Source organism: Geotrypetes seraphini, chromosome 2 (assembly GCF_902459505.1).
Source record: "Geotrypetes seraphini chromosome 2, aGeoSer1.1, whole genome shotgun sequence".
Lineage (NCBI taxonomy): Eukaryota > Metazoa > Chordata > Amphibia > Gymnophiona > Dermophiidae > Geotrypetes > Geotrypetes seraphini.
The window spans coordinates 137,805,602-137,824,055 of record NC_047085.1 but is presented as its reverse complement, the minus strand read 5'-3'; the positions used below and the strand labels follow the sequence as shown (position 1 = coordinate 137,824,055).

Below are 18,454 nucleotides of genomic sequence, written 5' to 3'. Positions count from 1 at the left end.
CTACTGGCCTTATATACATATAGATTATTTTCCTTATATAATAGTCTGGCAATATGCGTATGCTGCCACACGCACATAAAAATGATTATACACTTGGCTCCCTGGTGGTTTATTGGAACTGTTGCATACTACTATGCAGAAGAATCTAGGATCCCTTTCCAGCACAGATCTTCTAGACCCTGGATCAGATGGGGTTAGAAGTGTAGCAAAAACAGTATTCAACGTACCTGAGAGAAGGATCTACTTATGCCCAAAGGCGACACCTAGTGGCTGGTTTTAGAATCTGGGGATTGCAAGATTCTAAAAGGAGGCTTAGTACATGGCCCCCAATTGAAGGCTGTTGCTGAAATGACTCAACTAAAGTAAGCTGGGAGAAAACCAGGGGGAAATATTCCTGGGATTTTCATATGAATGCATGTGGTGACAGACTCAAGCCCTGGTTGCAACTGATCTAACTTCGAAAGGAAAATTTAAAAAAAGTGTATAACATTTTCTGAAATCCTTGTGCATTTAGGAAACTCAAGCCTAGCCCTCTTTATATAAAGTTATTCCTCACTGATGGAATGTACTACATTATTATCTGTTAAAATATTCATGAAGCTTATTATCTCTCTGCTGATGTCAGCAACATCTAGAATTCAACAGGCATAGCAAATAAGGGGTGTGCAGCCTGAAAATTTTCATGTTGATCATTTCACTTCTTTACTGGAATTTTTGTTTTATTTTTGGGTTTTTTTTAAAAAAATTATCGTCATTATGGGATCAACAACATTAAGAGTATACACTCTTTCAATTGTTATTCAAATTTATCTTATAAAGACATACAGTACACAACATGGTGCTGGTGTATCTAAGTGAATTAATTAAGCTTCATTGTCCCTATTGTCTCGGGGGGAATGCAGGCTGATACTCCCCTTTTATGCAAGATTGCAGACTGGCAGTTACAAGAAAGAGAACACAGGAAGGTCAAGCACCACCATGCTGAAATAATCATCTATGGATCTGAGGTTGGAATTATCATAGAAAGTTCAAAACCTAGCTTTCTGACCAACTTAGTTTTAACTTTGAAACCATTTATTGAAGCAGCTAGAGCTTTTGTTTATTATTTGTTAATAAAATGAGGTTTTATCTCCTGTGCATTATTTTAACTAACTGTATTATATAATTTAGTTGATTGTATTTGAAAACTGTTACCCAACTAAGAGGGTCTTTTACTTAGTTAAGCACTTACCCCTGGATTCTATATAGGCTGCCCAAAGTTAAGTGCCCAGGATTTGGGTGTGGAGCCCAATGTGTATATAAACTAATTAGTTAATTGTATGTTAATCACCAATTATTGGCATTAAAGTTAATTAGTAATTATTTGGATTTTCACGTTCATCTGAGCACCCCAAGTGCCTCATGTGCAACCCAAAAGGAGTGTGGCCATAAGAGCAGCATGGGCAGGTCAGGGATTGTCCAAATATTTAGGCACAGTGTTAGAGGATTACAGAAAAACAAAAGTAGGAATGAACCAAAGGACTTCCATCACACAGATGTAAAATGTGAAACACACTCCTTTATTGACAAAGCACCAACAGATAAATAGGGTTTTGTTTTGGCAGATAGCTGCCTGCTTCAGGGGTCACAAATGCTCTGTCAAATATGTTTTGTCTGAAAAATAATCAATAAAACAAGGTCAATGTCCAGTACAGTGTCTCACAAACCTTTCCAAGCTGCAGCACACTAAACTCGCAGCCGCGGGTCTCCGCACATGTGCACAAGATGCGATGACATCACGTACATGTATGACATGATCACATCGACGTCTGTGCATGTGCGGAGGCCCTCCAGATGGGGTCCTGAGCTTGTTAACCCTAAAATGACTATGCTGGTGGAGAGGTACAGAAATCAGGAGAGGTACCTGCTGATTCGCCTACACTCGGAATCTTGCAGCGGCACACAGTTTGCAATACATTGGTCCAGTATGAGCATCGATTGCAAAAGAAAGTTGTAAACAAAGATAAAACAATTGTTCTTCTCAATAACAGACACACTTCACTGAACACTAGAAACTGTAGTAACCTGGATGAAAGATCATAAACTGAAGCTGAACCCAGACAAAACAAAATTCATCCGCCTCGAAAATAACAAAGTCCCAACCATAACCAATATAGAAATTAACTTACCAATTACCCCATTCAACCCACCCTAAAACTACTAGAAATGCCAATAGATAGATGCTGCACCATGCAACCACAAATCAATAAAACAATACAGAAATCATTCGCAGTTATGAGAAATTTAAGACAAGTTAGAAAATTCTTTGATAGAACACAATTCCTGCTCTTAGTGCAATCCCTAGTTCTAGGCCTTTTAGACTATTGCAACATTCTCTACCTCCCCTGCCCAGCAACAATGATAAAACAACTACAAACAATCCAAAACACAGCACTGAGACTTATCTTTACATTAACGAAACATGACCACATCACAGAGGCATACCTCAACTCACACTGGCTCCTAATTCCGGCAAGAATACTATTCAAATTCTACTGTCTTCTATTTAATACCATAAACGGCGACAGCCCAACCTACCTGAACAACCGCCTCATCCAAACTACATCAACTAGACATAGGAAACCTCACTCCATTCACGCACCCCCCAATCAAAGAAGTCAAACGGAAAAAACTATATGATGGCCTCCTAGCCACACAAGCAGCGAAACTCGACAACCAAATCTCCAAACTACTAATTATGACCCCAGACTACAAAACATTCAGAAAAGAAATAAAGACTCTGCTTTTCAAGAAATTCCTGCAAACGACGTAATACTGCTAGCTCCTTCCCACTTCCCAATACCTTACAGATTCCCCAAAGCAACCTCATCTACTCTTTATCTCCTCTAGAAATTACCAGATATCTTCTTCATGTAATATGTTTTTTGCAATTCTTTTGTAATCTGCCTTGAACTGCAAAGCAATGGCGGAATAGAAATCTCTAATGTAATGTAATAGCTGATACTACCAAAAGTCCAAGAAAACAAACACTTGAGTTTCTGTAGTTTGTTATGTAGGGGTACTTTGTTCTTGTTTAATTTACTTATTTATTTTTAGTCCAGATGGACAGGGGTCTGGATGGCTTTTGAAAACTCTGCACTTTATTTGGGTTTTGAAAAGCTTCCCGTCAAAATTGCATCGGAAAGGGGCATCTGCGCATGTGACAGACGCAATGCGGTAATGTCACATGCATGTGACATCATTGCGTCATGTCCACGCATGCACAGATGCCATCTAGGAGGGGGGGGGCTAGGGGGCGAGACACAGGCAAAATGGTAGTCAAAGGTATGGAGAAATTGAGCTACAGAGAATGCCTCAAGAATCTGGGATTGTTCACCCTCGAGAAGAGAAGACTGCGAGGAGATATGATAGAGACTTTTAAAATATTAAAAGGATTTGACAAAATAGATCAGGAATCCTCATTACTAACATTTTCAGATGTGACACGGACAAGAGGTCATAGTCTGAAACTGAGCGGCAGCAGGTTCAGGACTAACATCGGAAAGTTCTGTTTCGTACAACGAGTGGTAGACACTTGGAATGCTCTCCCGGAAGAGGTTGTGATGGAGACTACTGTTCTGAGTTTCAAACGCAAGTTGGATGCATACCTTCTTGCTAATCATATTGAGGGTTACGGGAAAACCGGGTCTCCATAATGGAGTACCTAAATGGGCCTCCGCGTGTGCGGATCGCCGGACTAGATGGACCTAGGTCTGATCCGGAGAAGGCATTTCTTATGTTCTTATGGAGCAGAACTGGGCTGGCCTACAGGCATGGTCATGGGTCCGGATTTTCCTTTGAGAAAATCTGGTAACCCTAGTTAGAGGATACCAGGTAAGATTTATACCAGGTTTCAGCAGGCCAAATTCCTAGTGCCCAAAGTTGGATGTGCAAATTCACACTAAGCATTATTCCATTAAAGCCAATTGGTCTGGAGCGCTTTTTATAGAATAGTACTCAGCATGTTTTTTTTCTCAGTGCCTATTTTTAAGCACCATTTATAGAATTCCCCACAGGAAGCAGAGAGCTTGAACCTGGAAGGGAACAGCGTGCCTAAGAATCCTGGGAATTAAAGTACACAGACTGTTCTCCAATCCGGGAGCAAAAAGGCACAACCAATCAGAGAATCAAGCTAGGGTGGAGCCAAGGAAGCATGCCTGACTTATAAACTCTTCTTTAGAGAAGGTAGCAGGAAGAATGGTCAGGTGACATCTAGAGCTGAAAGGTTCTGTTCCCTGTGTGCCAGCAGGTTACAGTTTCAGATTCCTGAGAGGTGGAGGAGGTTTCCAAAGGAAAGGAAGCCAGAAGAGATGGAGAAGCATCTCTGAGGAGGCTTCAGGACCACATTCTTAAGTAATGAAAGCTAAGAACCTGCACTAAGGTTGAGCCATCTTGAAATGTTGCCCATGATGGAGTGCTAGAAGCTAGCAGTGCTGTACAAGGAAAGGCTGCTAAAATTAAGGATAGGGGTGGTACCTTTCTTAGAACTGTATTTAATTTTGCTGTTAAGATTAATATATTTCAGATGATGGTTTGTTTGGCTTTGAGACTCATTGTGTTATTTATGCCTTAAAAATTTTAGTTTCTGAGACTGAAGGAATATATACATGTGTTTGCAGACATGTGCAATAGAAGCATCAATTTTGCAAGGATATATGTTGGGACAAAGAGCAGCATCACCTGGCAGTTTCTACCTAGCCTATTTATACATGCAAATATCACTACTTACACAGCAGTTGCTTATAAAATGACCCTTACATTTCTATAAGACGATCAAAGTTTTTGGTTTTAATTTTAGGAATGCATCCAATTATAATTCTAATCATTACATTATATTGTTGAGATGTAGATTGCATTCACTAAGGACAGTTTCTTTGTTATTATTATGATTCAACAAGTCAATGAAGCCATCCGCGCAATGCGTGGCGGTGGCAAGAAGGGGGAACAGAATGCTATGAATGATTAAGAAGGGGGATCGGAGAAAATTATCATGGCGCTGTACCGGGCCATGGTACACCCTCACCTGGAATACTGCGTCCAGCACTGGTCGCCGTACATGAAGAAGGACACAGTACTACTCGAAAAGGTCCAGAGAAGAGCGACTAAAATGGTTAAGGGGCTGGAGGAATTGCCGTACAGTGAGAGATTAGAGAATCTGGGCCTCTTCTCCCTTGAACAGAGGAGACTGAGAGGGGACATGATTGAAACATTCAAGATAATGAAGGGAATAGACTTAGTAGATAAAGATAGATTGATCACTCTCTCCAAGGTAGAGAGAACGTGAGGGCACTATCTAAAGTTAAAAGGGGATAGATTCTATACAAAGGTAAGGAAGTTCTTCTTCAGCCAGAGAGTGGTAGAAAACTGGAACGCTCTTCCGGAGGCTGTTATAGGGGGAAAACACCCTCCAGGGATTCAAGACAAAGTTAGACAAGTTCCTGCTGAACCAGAACGTACGCAAGTAAGGCTAGTCTCAGTTAGAGCACTGGTCTTTGGGCGTGAGCGGACTGCTGGGCACGATGGACCACTGGTCTGACCCGCAGTGGCAATTCTTATCTTTCTTATATGTTCTTATTTCACTAATCCATTAAATATCCTGAGAAATATGCAACACAATTTTATAAGGACTCTCTACAATAAGATGGCTGAGAATCTTAAGAATTTTGAGTAAGGAACATTAAAGTCTTTGGGCCTGCCCTTTAACATAACATATTTATTTATATACCGCATAAGCCTTACAGTTCTAAGTGGTTTACAAGGATATAGCAAATAAAATTTGTAACAAAGGGAATAAAAAAAAAAGGAAAGAATAGAATAATTTTTAGTAATAGGGAAATTTATTTTAAATTAGGATTGCTTATTTTGAGAAAAGAGATGTTTTTAAGGATTTTCTAAATTGCATATATGAGGATGAGGAGCAAACTAAATGGCTCCAAACTGGGTCTCTTGAAGCAGCTTGATAGTCAATGAGTTTGGACACAAATCTGGTGGAAAGGAAAAAAATAAGTGAGGTCTTGTGGTTCGAACTGGTCTGGAGAACAAAATTGATTAGTAAGGTAGGAGAGTAAAAGAGACAGCCAAATTTGAAAAGAACTCGGCTTTCCATTTTCAGCCAAGGACGTTTGAGATAATAAGGAGATATGTGGTCAAATTTTTTAAAGTTGAATATTAGCCTGATGGCGGTGTTTTGGATTATGCTTAATTTATGGAAGTGTTTGTGAAACCCGGATAAGTATACTGCATAATGTTACAATAATCCAGGATGCTTAAAACTAGAGAATGGACTAAGAGAAAGAAAGGAGATTTCCTCCTTCAAGATCCACATATCTTCTAAGAGCCTTCCTTATGGACAAATGCTTCCAAGATGTAGGACTTTCATGGGAGGTTTGTGAAATGCAGCAGTTACCTCCCTTCCATAAGGCTACTGTAGCACTTTGCTTTCGAACTCCTACCTTGGGTTTTCTATTCTTCTTTCTCTTTTTTCCTATGTAAATAATTTTTTTTGACCTTTGTTAATAACTACATCTCATAAAAAAGAAGACATACATGTACTGAGAAATTATATCAAGTTAAATAGTGAAGTGTTTTACTTGGAGTCTGTAATTATCTTTTCTTAACAGCAGAAAAAGTTGTTTCTGGTTGCAAAGATGGTGTGAGTGAGGTGTTTAAAAAGCAAAAACCAAAGGAAAATCCAACAAAGATTGCAGTACAGGAACAACAAACACGAAACAAGAAAAAACTGCATAAAAAAAGAAAAGAAATAAAAAAGAAAAAACTGCAGACAATATGTACAATTTGCAGGCTGTGTTTATTATATCAAATATTAAATGCGGTCAATGATACCACCTTTTAACAAATGGTCCGTGTTTCGGTAAACACATCTTCCTCAGGGATCCATGGTTTATCTGATTGCTGCATAGGCTTTTGTTCATTATCAATTTAAATTGTGGTTTGATTCAAAACCTTATCAACCATGGACCCCTGAAGAAGGCGTGATTACCGAAACACGGACCGTATCGGGTCCCTTGGTTTGTTAAAAGGTGGTATCATTGACCGCATTTAATATTTGATATAAATATAAAGCCAATTACCAAAATTCAAGACTATTCTTAAAACTTATCTATTTAAAGACGCCTATACCAATTCTTAATCTTTTCCTCGTCCACTTGTTGTTTTCTTTTTCAATCCAATTATCATCCTAAGAGCATATCACTCATACCAGGCACCTGTGTTATATCCCTTCCCTCTATCTCATTTCTTCTAAGATTATGTAACTTTCTCCCAACCTTCCCACTCACCCTCACTGTCAGGTCTGTCCATACGTCTTAAATGTTTCTATTTTTCTCACTAATTTCTCTAAACACATTTAAATACTTCTTTCTTTCCTATCTAAATTTTATTGTTAACCGGTCAGATATTTGTTTTATGATCGGGGTATAAAAAACCAATAAACTTGAAACTTGAAACTTGATATAATAAACACAGCCTGCATCTTGTACATATTGTCTGCAGTTTTTTCTTGTTTCATGAGTGAGGTGTTTTCCATGTTAGTGGGGTTACCATAAACTGGGGAGCAAGAAAAAAAACCCCACAAGGTGACATGGCTAGGAGATCAAGGGAAAGTTTTTGAATGTGTACTTGATTAGAGAAATGGATGCACTGTATGTTTGTGATTGTGAGCGCAGCCACAAGGATGCATTGTGCAGTTTTTATGTTGTTATGACATATCAAGAATAAAATTAGTAAAATAATACTGTCCTAGCAGAGAAATATCAGAAATTATACTGACAGCACGTAGGATGCAGACCATTTCTAATATCAGAAATATCACTATAGAAGGACCTTAGCTTTTGGGAGCAGGAGAACATTACTAATATAGGATTAAATGATACATTTTTTTCCTTCAAATTGGGACAGAGGATGTTTAAAAAAAAAATACTGATGCTTGAAGACAAGTGTGGATACCTGCTAAGGAGAAAGTGGGATTGTCTCTAAAAGCAGCTTTTCATATACAATACAAAAGAGCGGCAAGTGTTGGTTTGGGGGGTGCTAGAACTAGGCTTGCTACTTTTCCCTTTCATGGCAGTTCTGAGTAAAAATTACAAAGTTTATTTTAGTTATGTTTGCTGAGTTGACTATGAGATGAAAACATAAGTGAGAAAATATTTCCTTTATAAATGTTCAACTAGGGCAAGAACCTTTCCCAAAATACTTTTACACCAACAATATATTCAGATTTATGGGATCAAAGTGGTAAATGAAATAGTTACAAGTGTGAGAATGAATGTTATTGTAATCCAGCCAATGTCAAAGAGGATGGAACATCTGTGATGGCTTCACCTTTTCACAGGATAAAATATTGACACTTGCAAACACAGAGCAATCATCTTCATCTGACTGCTCTTGTCCTTTGGAACCAGAGTTTCTAACTTGTTCTACTGAACTGAATTCCAGAGGAATCACTGCTGCTGAGAAACATAATGCTAGCTGTGAAGGAAAGACTTACACATGCAAAAGTGACTTTCCTATGGTAGGTGTGACTATGAGTGGGAATACTACAAACGTGATCCTTGACATGGAAGTGGAAAGTGAATACTCCAATGTGTCTCCAGGTGTCGAGAGAACAGGACCATTGGGAGGGCAAGCAACTAGAAGCTGTTGTGCTCGTAATGACAAGTATAAATTTCAAGTTTATTAAAATTTTGATGTAAACGCAATATCAAATATTTTCAATGCGTATAACAATAATAATTTTGGGGGACAAAATAAAGCAATTTACACCAATAAACATACAGTCGATATACATAATGACAACCTCTCCCAACTGAAAAAGTGCAAACATAAAACAGCTGCTAAAGGGTGAGCGTTCCTCTGGTACCTTAGTTGCTTTAGAGTTTCTGCAGGTCATCTGAACAATTGACTGGGTAACATTATTACGCACTCCTCATCCTATCTAAGTTTTCGAAAACTAGTAAAAACAAACTTGTACAACATATTTGCAACCTAAGATCTCTTAAAGCCCTATCTCTTTATACTCTAACTGATTTGTAACCAAAAACTCTCAAGCCTTCTCAGTACTCTACTTACATGTATTCCATGACTTTACATTGTACCTATCATCGCTGATTGTCCAGCTCTTCTTATTGTAAACCACCTCGAACTATTACAGCTTTGGTGGTATATAAGAATAAAATTATTATTATTATTATTATTATTAAATGCCACCAAATCAATTCATTTTTGACTCATGCTAAATATATTTTATTTTGTCCTCCTGATAAACCTTTTTTACAGAAAAAGAAAACTGACCTCTTAGTAAACTGCTGTATTATCTTATCCCATATTATATCCCCAAAAACAGTATATCATTGCTAGCAATTTTGAAGCAGTCTACCACAGAAATGCTTCAATCCTCAATTGCTCTTTTCAGCAGGCTAAATTATCCTTTTATTTTCAAGCCAAGATATTTTTCCATCATATAGCCAACAACACTATGCATACACTTTATAAGAAGATATCAGAAAATGGCACAAAATTGATCATAAAATTAGATATCAGGCACTGTTCTGCACAATAGTGACTATCCAGAGGCAATGGCAAAATACATTTTTTTTATTATTGCAAAAGGAGCAGCAGTTATTCCTATATAAGCATGCTGTGTGCTTTCCATGGTCAATTTTAACAGCAGTGAACTATGAAAACCCTCCTTTTTTATTGTCCTCTTTATCAGCCTGGTCTCTCAGTAGTAAATGCGTGCTCTGTTGTACACAGCCAGTGACTCGCAATTTGCTCGCCACTGTTTTCACAAGACAGTTGTTGGTGGCTGTTTGGAGCACATTTACCTCTTTGGAATGTATACTATGGTAAGAGAGATCTTTTACTAAATAAAATAGATAATTAGAAGTTCATAATTATTGGCCAAAAAAAGATCAATAAAAAATCCGTAAACATCATAAATACTTCTTCCAATATTACTCTTTATAATCTCATGCCTTAAAAATAAAATAAAATTTGGTTAATAGCATTTGAAATTTGCATAATTATTGGTCAATCTCATACGTGCAGTGCAGTCTTAGAGGCAAATTCTGAAAAGGACGTCTGAAAGTTAGGCATCGTGTAGACGTCCAGTGGGAAAATGCTGAGCGTGATTCTATAATGCATAGACGTACTATAGAGGAATCATCCTCAGCATCGTTCAGTAAGTCTAGATGCGTCTAAATAGACATGCTTTACAGAATCACCTTTAGGCGTCACATAGACGTCTTCATAACATCTATAATGTTATCGCGTTTTAATGTTATGACATCATTAGAATGCCGATTTTATGCTGTTTTTCATTAAGGGGTACTTTTACTAAGGCGTGCTAACTAAGGGCATGCTAAATCAGTTAGCGCGCCTTGGTAAAAACTATTATATTTTATTTATTTTTTAATCCTTTTTAAAAAAAATTTATCTTCTGTTACAGCGAGCAGTGGGGGATTTGAACCAACGACGGCAGGGTGCTAAGGCTGTAGCTCTAACCACTGCACCATACACTCAGCCATTAAGCTTTTCAACCTCGCTTTGGAGATGGTTTTCCCAGGGCGTCTTTTTCAAACCAGGAGTGTCAGTCAGGAGACTCAGGTACCAGCCTGCCAGCTATGTTAATGTGCATGTATTTGTATTTAGAGTTTTCATTATAAGATTTTTGATACTGTATCTTTAGTTTGTATAGAATTCTCACAGCGAGTTTGATCCTTCACAGGCACACTAAAGAACAAGACAAAATAAATAAAGACTTTTCCTTCAGCTTCCTGACGTAACTTTAGCAAAACAAGGACTGTGTTGAAGCTGAGACATACCAGCTCAGATAAGTGATTCATCTTTGTCTTTGAAGAGCTATATGAATATTCCAACGTTAAACAGACGCTCTAGTGCTAAATATAATATGCTGTGATTAAGAATCTATGCATTATTAGCAACTTCGTATCGCTGTATGGCGCCCTGTTGACGTATCTATGAGCACACCAAAATTTAAGAATACTTTTTGTGAAATTTGTAATATTTTTCAACTGATGGCATAAGATTCCTGATGGGTGAGGGATACTGTTTGGACTTAAATCCCCTGTGTTCTTTGGGAAAATACCTACATCCATCTTTGGCATTAACTTTTAACATTCAACTTTCTTCCATTTTTATGCTTTCTTCTCAATCTATCTATTTTTCTATGTATTTTCCTCCTCTCCAACCATATGCACCATCTCCTCCCTCTCTCTGCCCTTCCCCTTCTCCCCCACAATCTTTCTTACCGCAGAGGTCTGGCATCTCCCCCTACCCCCCGTCAGGATTTGGCACTTTTTGTTTCCAGCGCTGCAGTCCTGCAATCTTCGGGCCACGGGCAGAGTGAATGAAGTAAATATGCTCCATTTGGCAGCCCCGGAAGCTTTCCCTCTGCTATGTGGTAGGAAGCTATAGCAGAAGAAAAGCTTCTGGTGCCGCCAAAGGCAGCGTGTTTACTTCATTCATGCTGCCTGTGGCCTGAAGAATAAAGGACTGCAGCGCAGGAAATATGCCAGATCTCGTTGGGGGGGGGGGGGGCGATAATGTTTTGCACAGATTCCATAGGCCACCACAGAGATCTCAGAGATCTGCCATTGAATAGCAGGCCTTGAAATGAAGACCACTTCTCTAGATCAGTGTTTTTCAACCTTTTTTGGGCAAAGGCACACTTGTTTCATGAAAAAAATCACGAGGCACACCACCATTAGAAAATGTTAAAAAATTTAACTCTGTGCCTATATTGACTATATATAAAGTAATTCTCTTGAATAGGAATCAAATAAACACAAAGAAAGTATTTTATAATGCTGCCACCGCCAACATCACCGTTGGCGGCGGTGGCACTCAAGTGGCTAAAGAGCCGCAGTTTGCCGGCCTAGGGACAACACTGGAGGGTGGCCAGCTGTGCACCCCCTTGGGATGTAAACCCGGGGTGGGGCAGACCGCCCCCCCCCCACCCTGGTATGCCACTATCTGTACCTCACTCCCTCCCTATGACCAAAAATTCTCCTTTCTTCTATTCCCCGTGTACACAACCATCTCTTTCCCTCCCTTCCTCTCTCCAAAGTCCATGCCTTCTGTGTCCAAACACTCATTCCCTCCCCCACCTCAGCATCTCTTTCCCTCCCTTCCTCTCTCCCAAGTCCATTTCTTCTGTGTCCAAAAACGCATTCCCTCCCCCACCTCAGCATCTCTTTCCCTCCCTTCCTCTCTCCCAAGTCCATTTCTTCTGTGTCCAAAAACGCATTCCCTCCCCCACCTCAGCATCTCTTTCCCTCCCTTCCTCTCTCCCAAGTTCATGCCTTGTGTCCAAAACGCACTCCCTCCCCCCTTTTGTGTTCCGTGTTTGCCTCCCAGCCCATCTTTGCAACTTTCTCAGCAAAACGAAGCTCAAGCCGCGAGGCTTGTCTTCTGCTTCCTGTCTGCCCTGCCGCACACAAATAGCCGAACGGAAGTATTCTCCGACGTCAGCGCTGACGTCGGAGGGCAGGCTTTGCTTAAGCCCTCCCTCCGACGTCAGCGCTGACATCGGGGAACGCTTGCGATCGGCTATATGTTAGCTGCAGGGCAGGCAGGAACAGAAGACGAGCCTCGCGGCTCGAGATGTATTGAACTCCGCGGGTCCCCCGTCCAGCTCTCTCCTGTCCACGTGGGGCGGACCGCCCCTCTCCCTAGACTGGTGGTACTGCCCTGATGGCGGCCCTGACCGTACGGCACACCAGGCAACATCTCGCGGCACACTAGTGTGCCGCGGAACAGCGGTTGAAAAACACTGCTCTAGATGATACGTCCATGTATGAGGCTGATAAACACTTAGGCCCAAATTCTGTAACCGGCGCCTAATGTTAGGCGCCTATTTTGGTGGCACGTATCTAAAATCGAGAAACAAGCTCAATTAAAGCTTTTTAATCAGCAATAATTGAAACTTAGGCGCCTATCAACAAAGGGCGATTCTGCAACAAGGCGCCTCTAAAAATTTAGGCAGCCTTAAAAAAAAAAAAATATGCGCATTAGGCGTGGGCGTGGCTATATGTTAGGCACGGCTACATGTTAGGCGCCTTGTTGCAGAATCGCCGCTCTTAAGCGTGCTTAAGTGCTCAGCTGGCGCCTAACCTTTAGTTGTGCCTAGAGCTGGCCTATTTCGTGGGCGCCTCCAAAATAGGTTCCGTTCAGCGTGATTCATTAAGCAGCACCCAATTTTACTTGAATCGCGCTGAACAGTGCCTAATTAGGCGCCTAATTTTTGGGCGCTTCTTATAGAATTTGCCCTTTAAAGTTTAGTTACTGCTGCTTAATTAAATGCTACCTGTTGCTGAATGAAAGGTCACATACTTTTTACATAAGGACTTGACTGTTGTAAATCATTGTGAACCCAGTTTTGGGGATAACAACAGTATATAAAAATCTGATTAGATTAGGTAAGAATGTTCATTTTTGTCTGAATTTATTATAAATTGTGCTAAAATGCAGACCATCCTAGAGATTTACAGATTTATTTAACAGGATATACCGCTTCATTACAATAGCAACCTAAGCAGTGTACAATTAAAATATATAGCACACACTGAAAAAAAAGAGCACCATAAAACTGATAGGAAAGCCCATCCCAAAGCCCATAAATGTTTTCTCAGCACTGTCCTATTGCCTCAGCTTGTTCCTCATCCTTACAAACTCTCTTATCTTGAACCACAAATCATATGCTTCTTGGAGCTTATTTCAAAGAACACTGATAACTGGATCATAGTAATACAGGCAGTCCCCGGGTTAAGAATGAGTTCAAGTTTCAAGTTTAATAGATTTTGATTTTTACGCAATATCATATATTTGTTTAATTTGTATGTAACTTGGATCCTGTACAGTACACAGTCTATAAAACAATTAAAGAACATTAAACATTAAAGAAACAGTACTGTAGTTTAAATAGAAAGATAAAATAGGTTTACACTTACTTTCACTTTTCATCCGTCCCACTGATCCGTCTCATCTCTCTCTTCCTCATGCATCTATACTTCACGTCTCTCCCATCATCATGTTTAATATTTCTCTCTCCCTCCCTATGCCCAACAATTCTTTCTTCCTTTCCCCATGTACACCATCCATCTTTCCCTCTCACTCAGACACCCATGGCCAACAATTCTCCCTTTCTATTCCCCCACCTCAGCATCTCTTTCCCTCACTTCCTCCATTCCTCCATCCTATGTCCCAAGTTTATACTTCCTCCCTCCTTCCTTCATCCAAAGTTTGTGCTCCCTCCCTTCCTTCTATGTCCCAATGCGACCCTGCCTCTATCTTCCTGTGCCAATGTGCTCCTTCTTCTTCCCTTTCAAAATGCGACCCTCCTCCTCCCTTCGGTGTCCCAACACGCCCCTTGTTGTCTTTCCTTCTGTTCAGCATCACAAATTCATACCTCTTGCGGGTGTTTACCTCCTCTGGCAGTCGCACTTTGCAAAGCCGTGGCCACTGATTCCTGCACGTGGCTCGCAGCTGACTGAGAAGTCTTCTTTCACATCAGAGGGAAGGCTTCTGGGTCAGCTGTGAGCCGCGTGCAAGAACTAGTGGCCCGTGGCTTTGTGAAGTGCGATTGGGAAGAGAGAGCTGGCCAGAGGAGGTAAACACCCGCGAGAGGTATGAATTTGTGACGCTGAATGGAGGGAAAGACGACATGGGGCATGTTGGGACACAGAACGGAGGAAGAGGGTCACGTTTTGATAGGAAGGGAGAGGCAGGACCCTGGTTTGTAAGTATGAGTTTGATGTAAGTCGGGCGTTCTTAAACTGGGGTCTGCCTGTACTTATAATATGATAATCCATTAATATTTAGGAATTTGGGAGGAGGAGATCAAGCTTTATAGTTTCACTTCAGGGTTAGAATTTTTTTTTAATAATTTCTGATTTTCATAGCTTTTATACCCAGCTGTTTTTCCTAAAACTAAAAATCAAGGTTTAAATTAGGATTTAAAAATATCTTACCCACTTCAGAAGGAGTGTATTACAAGAATGGGTTTCCTGCCAGTTCATTCAGCGAGCTTATAGTGCTTCCAGAGTCACACATCTGCTTCCTGTTTCCTCCAGCCCTGAGGCAAAGTGCCAGATGAAACAGGAAGTACACACACTTCTCTAGAAATAAAAGTCAAGCAGGCCCACCATGTTGATAGACAGGGTCTCGAGACCCATGAGGCTCTTTGGCTGGTTTACTTTAGGAGTGTGCAGCCTGTAAAATTTTCATGTGCTTTTTCCTGTGTCATTTCTGGGAATGTGTGTTTGTTTTTCATTTTGTCATCTTAGGAATAATGTCATTAAAAGTGTATGCTCTAATGAAAACAGTGCACAGTCTGTTGACTGAGTATGCACTTTTCATGAAGCGTGCATATTATATCCTAATAGTGGATGCTTAAGTGATGCTTTATGCATACATGCACTTTCGGGAGAGAGTGTACAATCTTTAAAAACAGTGTGCACTCTTTTGGAAGAATGTGTAGTATTGATGGTACATTAAAGAAAAACAAAATGTTTTTTGCTCATTTTCATTTGCCAGTGACATGAAAATGACATAACAAATGTTTTGATATTTCCTATCTCATTTCAAATGAGTGCATACTCCTAGTTTACTGTATTTGACTAGTTCAAATAAAAGGTACATAAAGCTACTACACTATTCGGAATATTGCCCAGACGTTATGTTTCAAAAGATCTCTTTGAAATCACTCTTTAGCTGTAAACTGATACACTCATTTTTTGGGAAGACACTTTATAAAGCTTTTAATTCAAGTGAAGAGCTGTTCACCAATATAAAACAAAAGTACATTAAAAATTGCACACCCATCACCATAGGGAAGGCAATATGACTGTAGGGGAACAGTGAGGTGCAGTGGCTTACCAAGGGTGGGGTGGTGGGGGCAGTCTACCCCAGATGCAGATCATAAGGGGATGCTCTAGTTCAATGGTCTCAAACATGCGGCCCGCCAGGTACTATTTTGAGGCCCTTGGTATGTTACCATTGTTCTGGAACATTGCCTGCCTTACTGCTGCAACCTCATGCAAACACTTTCCTGCGTCTGTACGCGATTATGAGGTGGAGTGGAGAGGACAATCGCCCTCTCAGACATCCTGCCTCTGTATGGATGGGAAGTTGAAGCAGAGAAAAAGCTTCCATGGCCACTGAAGGAACCATGTTCAGCTGACTGAGGCTGATAGCAATCTGAAGATTGCAAGCGGCAGCCTGCAGAGAGGAAAAAAAGAGAGAGAGGGGTACTCATCCCATGGGAAGGGAGGTAAGAAGAGAAAAATGATGCACCCAACTGGGGGAAGGGGTAATGGAGCGGGAGGAAGACCAGGGAATGGAGGAAAAGAAAAGGGAAGGGAGAGGAAGTGAAGGAGAGGAGAGGAGCGAGATGCTAGATCAAAGGGGAGGGAGAGAGGAAAGTAAAGGAGACAAGAAATACCAGATCTGAAGAGAAGAGAGATGCCAAAACACAGTGTGGAGGACGAGAAAGGAGGGAGAGATTCCAGACCAAGGGGAGGGAAGGCAACAGAGATGCCAGATGGTGAAGTAGGGTAAGGGAAAGGAGGGAGTGATGGGAGGGAAGGAGACATATGTCAGACTAAGAGGAGAGGAAGGAATGGAAGAGATGAAAACAGAGTTGCCAGACCAAAAGGAGATAAGAACATAAGAATAGCCTTACTGAGTCAGAGCAATGGTCCATCTAGCCCACTAGGTCATCTTCACAGTAGCCAATCCAGGTCACTAGTACCTGGCAAAAACCCAATTAGTAGCAACATTCCATGCAATTGATCCAGGGCAAACAGTGGCTTCCCCCATGGCTGTCTCAATAATAGACTATGGACTTTTCCTCCCGGAAATTTTCCAAACCTCTCTTGAAAGCAGTCACATTAACCACTCATACCAAAATCTCTGGCAATACGTTCCAGAGCTTAACTATTCTCTGAGTGAAAAAGTATTTCCTAAAGAACATATGAATTGCCATACTAGGACAGACCAAAGGTCCATCAAGCCCAGTATTCTGTTTATAACAGTGGCCAACCCAGGTCCCAAGTATCTAGCTAGATCCCAAGTAGCAAAACAGATTCTATGCTGCTTATCCTAGGAATAAGCAGTAGATTTCCCCAAGCTATCTCATTAATGCCTATGGAATTCTCTTTTAGGAAATTATCCAAACCTTTTTTAAACCCCGCTAAGCTAACTGATTTTACCACATTCTCCGGTAACAGATTCCAGAGTATTTTTGGAAACAGTGAAGAAGCAATTCACATCTACCCTTTCCACTCCACTCATTATTTTATAGATCGCTATGGCCTTATCCTCCCTGAATGCTCCTTTTGCTCCTTGATCATCCAACACTCCCTGAATGCTCCTTTTGCTCCTTGATCATCCAACAGTCTCACGGATTCCCTCACAGGTTTTCTGCATCTGATGTACCTAAAAATAAAATTGTTACTATGTGTTTTTGCCTCTTTGGCAAGTTTTTTTTCATATTCTTTCTTATCTTTCTTCATTTGGATCCTTTTCTGTTCTTTAAAGGATTTTTTTTTTTTTTGATCTAATAGCCTCTTTCTCCTTTTAACCATGCTGGCTCTAAATTTCTCTTCTTTCCACCTTTGTTAATATGTGGAATATATCTGGTCTGGGCTTCCACGATGGTATTTTTAAACAACATCCATGCCTGGTTTATAGTCCTATCCTTTGCCACTAATCCTTTTAGCTTCTTTTTAACCATTTTCCTTATTTTATCATAGTCGCCTGTTCAAAAATTACAGTAGATTTCTTTAATGACGTCAATTCTGGTTATCAGCTCAAATTTGATCACGTTATGATCACTGTTTCCCAAAGGCCACAGTACAGTTACCTCCTGCACTATGGCCTGCATTCCACAAAGAACCAAATCTAATATATTTTCCGTTAATTAGTTCCTGGAACAGTTGCTCCAAATTCCCCTTCCTCAGGTCAGGATAGGAGATCTTAGCAGTATACTGTACTAACCTGAGGGAGGTGGTCTTGGTTTTTGAAATCTAATTAAAAAATGTATTAGTCCAATAAAATAGTATGATCTTATTTTCCATGTTTTGTTTTATTTCTATTTATAAATTTGTAAAGTAGTGGTTGTTATTTGTCAGGATTTTTCCAAATTTATATCTGCTATCTTTATATTTATATTTTACACAGTATTAGGTGCATATATCACTGTTTCTATGGTGTTGCACTATATGCAGAGTCTGGCTTCTTGGCAGTTCAGTTTAACTTTTGTCTAAGTATTTCTATTTTTAGTTTGTGATTACTTATTTCATACAAGGCAAGGGTGTATTTGTGTTCTGTGTATATGAAAAAGATATGCAGGATCAATCTGTACTAATGTAGTTTA

The 18,454-nt window shown here is 40.1% G+C and overlaps 1 protein-coding gene across 13 annotated transcripts in view; it reads right to left on the bottom strand.

Moving 5' to 3' along the window:
- Positions 1-18,454, bottom strand: part of ZNF521 (zinc finger protein 521) — a 796,659-nt gene that overhangs the window by 412,814 nt on the left and 365,391 nt on the right. The gene's annotated exons all lie outside the window — the stretch shown is intronic.